This window comes from Sinohyriopsis cumingii, chromosome 6, assembly GCF_028554795.1.
Source record: "Sinohyriopsis cumingii isolate HCF-2022 chromosome 6, ASM2855479v2, whole genome shotgun sequence".
Lineage (NCBI taxonomy): Eukaryota > Metazoa > Mollusca > Bivalvia > Unionida > Unionidae > Sinohyriopsis > Sinohyriopsis cumingii.
The window spans coordinates 144,779,133-144,785,270 of record NC_142966.1 but is presented as its reverse complement, the minus strand read 5'-3'; the positions used below and the strand labels follow the sequence as shown (position 1 = coordinate 144,785,270).

At 34.2% G+C, this 6,138-nt stretch overlaps 1 long non-coding RNA gene across 1 annotated transcript; it reads left to right on the top strand.

Moving 5' to 3' along the window:
* Positions 1-1,759: 1,759 nt before the first annotated feature.
* On the top strand, positions 1,760-3,270 carry LOC149798184 (uncharacterized). Its single transcript, XR_016421598.1, has 3 exons — positions 1,760-1,831; positions 2,670-2,896; positions 3,139-3,270. It is a non-coding gene; the product is annotated as an uncharacterized LOC149798184 (long non-coding RNA).
* The last annotated feature ends 2,868 nt before the right edge of the window (positions 3,271-6,138 follow it).

Here is a 6,138-nt window from a genome sequence, read left to right as displayed (position 1 = left end):
ATCGTCGTCAAATATTGGTCCCTGACTTTGTCTTAGGTAAGGGAACGACACAATCTACCACAATTTTAATAAATGGTTCGTCAAATGCAGGAATAGATTGCAAGTGAGCCTTGGGTATCTTCTGAGTTTTCCTATCTTTTGACAACTGTGACAATATCTAAGTTAATTTCAAATATTACATTTAATTTTCCACTAATAAAAATGATTCAATATCTTGTTAAAAGTCGTATGCACCCGAAAATGACGAGCCAAAGGAATTTCATGGACTAGACTAAGAATTCCCTGAGTACATATGACTTAGATACAATAACGTGCCAGCTCATTGACCACTTGTCATAAGTGGGTATCTCAAATGATCTCCAAGTCTTCCTAAGTATCCCATCAAAGTAATCATATTCTATGGCAAACTGGAGCAATCCGTCCTTTTTCAACAACTTTAACTCATTCTGGGTAGGATATATAATAAAGTTCTCTACTTTAAATAACACTCTGAAGACCTTTTGATTTCATTTTTATGTGAAATTAAAATTACTGCGACTTCGAAACTTTCGAAGTAACGTTTTCTGATATATTTAGAGAAAATTGTATCAGGGAAGAGAACCCATTATCTAGTAGGACTCGACGATATTAAAATAAGTAACAGATAAGAACGAAAACTAACAACGTTTGTTTAATTCATCAAATAATTTATTTGCCTAGAATACGAAGGGAAAATTGAAAACCGAATTGTGAATTAAATCCCAAATAGTCCTTAACTTTTTATCACAAGTTCACATATATGAAGTCCCAATACAATTCCAGTTGTATTCCGAATAGGTTCCAATATGGAATATGCTGATGTACATGTAATCTCAAACGTACTAATATGTCAATGTCTTGGAGTGTGGCGATGTCCTGAGAGTTTTATAATGTGTCCTAATAAAATAATCCAAAATCTCCAAGTCTGAATTCACCATAATTATAAATCAATGTCCTAAAACAAGAATATTATTGACGAGCACATTGAATTTCCAGTAAATAATAATACAAATAAATTAATCCAACCAAATCAAAAACTGAAAACAACAGAAAGAATAATTCTGCTTTATATGTTAAGGAAAGAATGAGTCATTTTTACATAAACCAGTTTGTATGCGCCTCTCTTTAATCTAGGTTCCGATTACTATTTTCTTATAATACTCTGCCACTTAATAGAATTTTTCATTCTAGTAGATTCTAAGGTCAAAGTCAAGACTGTATCTTTCAACCCAAATTGTAGGACAAATGTTTAATTTTATAAGGAACTGACTATTCGAACCACAATCATAGAGACTAGTTAGGAAGGCTATAATTTTGGTTTTGGACAATGTCAAGTACAAAATATAGACATGAATAACATACAAATATTAGAAAGGGAAGAGATAATATGAAAAAGTATACGTAACAAATAAAGCCATGGTGACTCTGTATGGAAATTAGTAACCATATCATGAAGTTATATAGATAAAATTTGGGACTGTACCAACGTATTTTTCTACATCTTCCTATCCTTTTATATGTTTTAGAAATTATTACTCGGAAGACAGACACAATTTGAATTCTCCAATTTATCATCTTTCAAAATGTTTGATCAGTTTACAAAATGGACAATTTTGCAATAGCGCATTAGCATTAATTTACATCTTTAATTCCTTCTCAATCATTCATCATGCACAATTAATTCTGACATCGTGGATGAAAAAACCCGGAGTATAGATATAAATTGACCATCGATTAAACAAACCATCACAGCGGCTGCAAATCCGGAGACTTCTTCATTTAGAGCTTCAGTGCCTTGCTACCACACTTACAGGTAAGTAATTTTATTCTGCATGTTAATTAATGTTCATGATAAAAACATACAAATTAATACTGATCAATATACTCCAGTAAGTTTACTTTCTAAACAACTGTATTATTTTGTTATGTGCTCACATGAATGATTACATCATTACATGAGTTTTCGTATATGTGAAAAATGAAAACTCTCTTGCATCCCCATATTTTAAAATAGGTTCCTTGTCCAAAAATGGAATCAAAAAATCGATAGCCATACCGATTTATTTTAATTTTCTAATCGCCTCTATAGCGTATTTTATTCAAAAATGATCAGTTGTGTCCCCGTCACCACGTTTCCTAAGCGGACTCTGGGAAAACAATATTAATGAAATCCGTGCCCTGTATGTCAAACAAACTTCACAAGATCACAAATTCAAAATCTGACGTATTCACAATATTTAACTTGGGCATTTGGATATGCTAAAATGACATGTTTCAAATGACTATATTTATATTGTGGCAACGGAAATATTACCTCCATATTTATTAATGTTATGCATATCAGATTTTCTAAATATATTCATTGTGTAGGTGCAAAATCAATTGAATAATCTGTCATAACAAACACATGCACTACCTAAAAGACCTATGACAATCAATGTCATAATATAAAATATAATTAAGAGGTACGGGGTGGATGAGAGACGTACGTGGGCCATGTGATTTTACTGCGTTGCACAAATTTAGGTTTGCTTTTAAGGAATATAGATTGTTCTGTACTTCAAAATTAATATTTATTCGTTATTACACGTTCTTCGTTGTTCATATCCCTAATTATGATTATCTTCTGTGCTATTTATTTTGTTGTGCAGACGAAAATGAAGGCTGTACTAGTTCTTCTTGCTTGCATGGTTTGTGCCATCGCAGCCATCCCGAAAAAAGGTTACGGCGGCTACAGTGGAATTGGAGGTTATGGCGGATATGGTGGATACAGTGGTGTAATTCCCTGGGGATACAGCGGTGGATATGGTGGATATTTCGGGCCTTGGGGAGGATTCGGTTCTTGGGGTCGATTCCCTCACATTAAACACCCTATCAAGTAAGAATTTGTACTCTCCATCTTAGGCAGTTATATATTAGAGAATTAAGATACAGTGCTTCTTCAATATTAAGTTCTCCACCACAATCTCCTCATACTCATTGTACATCTAAATCCTACAATTCGAAGTACTCACATTATCGCCTTTCTCCCTTCATATAATTATTAGCATAAACATAATGTTTTGCTTTTACCAATATATCCAGGACATATTCACTTGATTCTTCTTTCGTATTTTACAGATATTAAGAAGAACATCCATAAATGAAGGCTGGGCCAGAATCGACAAAAATAAGGCACCTCTCTTTGGAATATTGTAATGCTGGAATTAATATCTTCGACAACAATAAATTGCATTGTTCAAAAAAATCAAATAGTTGTTTCTATCATGATAGTGTCTCTATTCAACAAAATTCAATTTCTCTCTCTCCCAAACATTCTCACGCATATTCGAACCGTTTTGGTAGTCATCACCGCGTCCTTGGCATCTAGTTTTCTTTAAAATACAATAGCATTCAGCAGTATGTTTCATATTCATTATGTAAAGTAGTTATCATCTAACATATATAAGTATTTATGAGCTGGATGTGCCCAACATTGTCTTAGGTGGTCTTCGAAAACATCTGAATAAACCTTTTCTATCCTGATATTGATAGATTTTCAAAGTGTATTTGAAGATCATGCAATGTCCCAAAATCCATATGTAAGAAGCATCCAACAACGACAACAATTTTATCTGCAGTTTCATAATAGGCTGAACTGTTTGAACTGCGTATGAGATACTGAAATTGCATTATTAGACTGCAGTTTAAAAGAATATTGTCGCATAATTGACGCCAAATACATGATAAAAGAACAAATCAATGTCTCCTGTCCGGTAACAGATCAACAAATATGATCCTTTAATATTCACTCAATATGTAATTTAAAAAGCATAATGCAGACCACAAGTTTCTTGAATATTGAGTTATGTCGGCTAAACGCGGTGAATATTAGTTGTATATATTACCCATCACCCAATATATACTCTGCAATAACTGTAAAACAAGTTTGGAAATCGAATCCTAATTAGCCTACGGGGCAAGAAACTAAAAGGCTACAAAGTTTTGGCAATATCATCATGACACGTGATATAGTTTTGCAAAGTGATAGAGACAATGCGCAAATCGTATTCACTATCATTACATCATAGCCACTGCTTAGAAGCATGGTAGTTCGCTCAACTAAACCTGACCCATCTGTTCAGACTCTCTTTTTTAGAGTCGAATAAGTTCCCTTTGTATCCCTGTCATGTAAATGACGTAGTTGCCATTTTAGAGTTTTAAAACTGGGAACTAATTCGGATATTCCCATTAGACGAAGATGTACCAATAGCAGAAGCAACTCCAAAGGCCTAAATTTGAAAGTAGTAATGCAAATAAAACAACAAATTCTGAAAGGTAATAAACAAGATTAACATACTGTAAAATACGTACACCAGAGAAACCTTGCTATCCCGCTCAGAAAATCAATAGGAAGACGAAGTCTCAAAGATCAATGAAATCATTTATGTACATGTGATGAAGACACCTAACAAGATAATGTTATCCGATAATGAGGATGAAAATAATCCTAATTTGTCCAATACAACTTAAAAATCGGTAACCAAAACAAAATGACCTTATCGATAGAGGAGTGGACTTTGCTTTCAGATGTACACAGCTCGACCGAAAATTAAATACATTAAAACAATCATCGCGACTCAACTGGTCTCCTTTTATAGTTTTGAAAATTACCCAACTCAAAATAATCTGTTATTTGGGGGAAACAAGAAGTCTTCCTGCAGGCATAGTGTTTATTCTGATATTGAAATTTCTAGTGAGTATTAATCAATTGTAACCAAAAAGTGCCCTAAGCATACACACAAATCGCCCTCTAATCCAAACAACGCCATGAAATAAAGGCATCGACTAGAATAGAGAACGTGTGTATTAGAGTCTATAATACAAGTTTTACGCAGATGAATACAATTACATTATTAGGCAATACTAATAACGGTAGCCCCAGAGATTATAGAAATATCACTCTAGTGATATAGTAATCCAGATAAAAACTGCAAGACACTGATGTATGCAAACGGATCCATTGAACTATACAAACTTCACAAACCAATTTCGTTCATTCTACTCGTCAGGAATGTCTATTTCGGTAGGCTGAAATTTTTAACGGTATAACACGTAACATAAACATAGGTATACTATTTCAAGATGGGAAAATGAACAGGTTTTTATTCTCTTACGTTCAATATTTTATACGATATACTTTAATCTTTTAAAGGCAGAACATTGTATATGAAAACTATTGATATTAGCAGTAACAAAATCCGATTTAGAAGCATATCAAGGGAATTCCTGAATTATATTATGAAACATCATTTTCGGAAGAACCAACACTTTCATCATAAGAAATAGTTGATTAGAAGTTTCGAAGAAATTATAAGTCCACTTATAATTAAGGAAAAGCAGCTTCACATTCCATGAAATATACTTTGAATGAAATTCAAACTTATAAAGTCTTTCTACTTTATGGTGTTTCATTTAGTAAAATATTAGTTGCGCAGGTAACTCCCACATATTTATATTTATACCGCATTAAATAAAATGGTATTCCGAAGACTGTATCGTCTTATTTATCATAGGTAAAATATTTCTCCATCCAGCTTGTGACATTCTTAATCAAAAGGTAATCAAGTGTTCTGTCTTTCTCTAGTCAACTCTCAGATCTGAAACTTACAGTCTATCTTAACATATGTTTGCTTCTGATCAACTTTTAGAGTTCAAACATTCATTCTATCTTAAAGATGTTCGTCCATCGGTGTCGATGAGGATGATTTAATGTCATCGAGTCACTGGGTGTTTGTCCGGAGATGGCTGATCAGTCCGGTCCGGGCCCGGAAGAGTCTCTTGCAGTAGGGACATGGATGTACAGGATGCTGACCGGAAGTTGCGTAACTGCTGTTCCTAGATTTGCGCAGATCACGTTATTCAGCTGCGTCCGCCAGTCTTTTCTGCTCAAAGTCTGCCGCACCATTATTGACTTGACTACGTCAAGCAGATCGGTTAGCAGCGACACTCTCCCAGCTGTCAGCATCAATGCCTAGGTTCTTCAGCGAAGCCTTTAGGGTGTTCTTGTACCTCTTTTTTGACCACCGTGAGATCTCTTGCCTTGGTGTGGCTCTCCATAGAAGACCTTCTTTGGTAAGC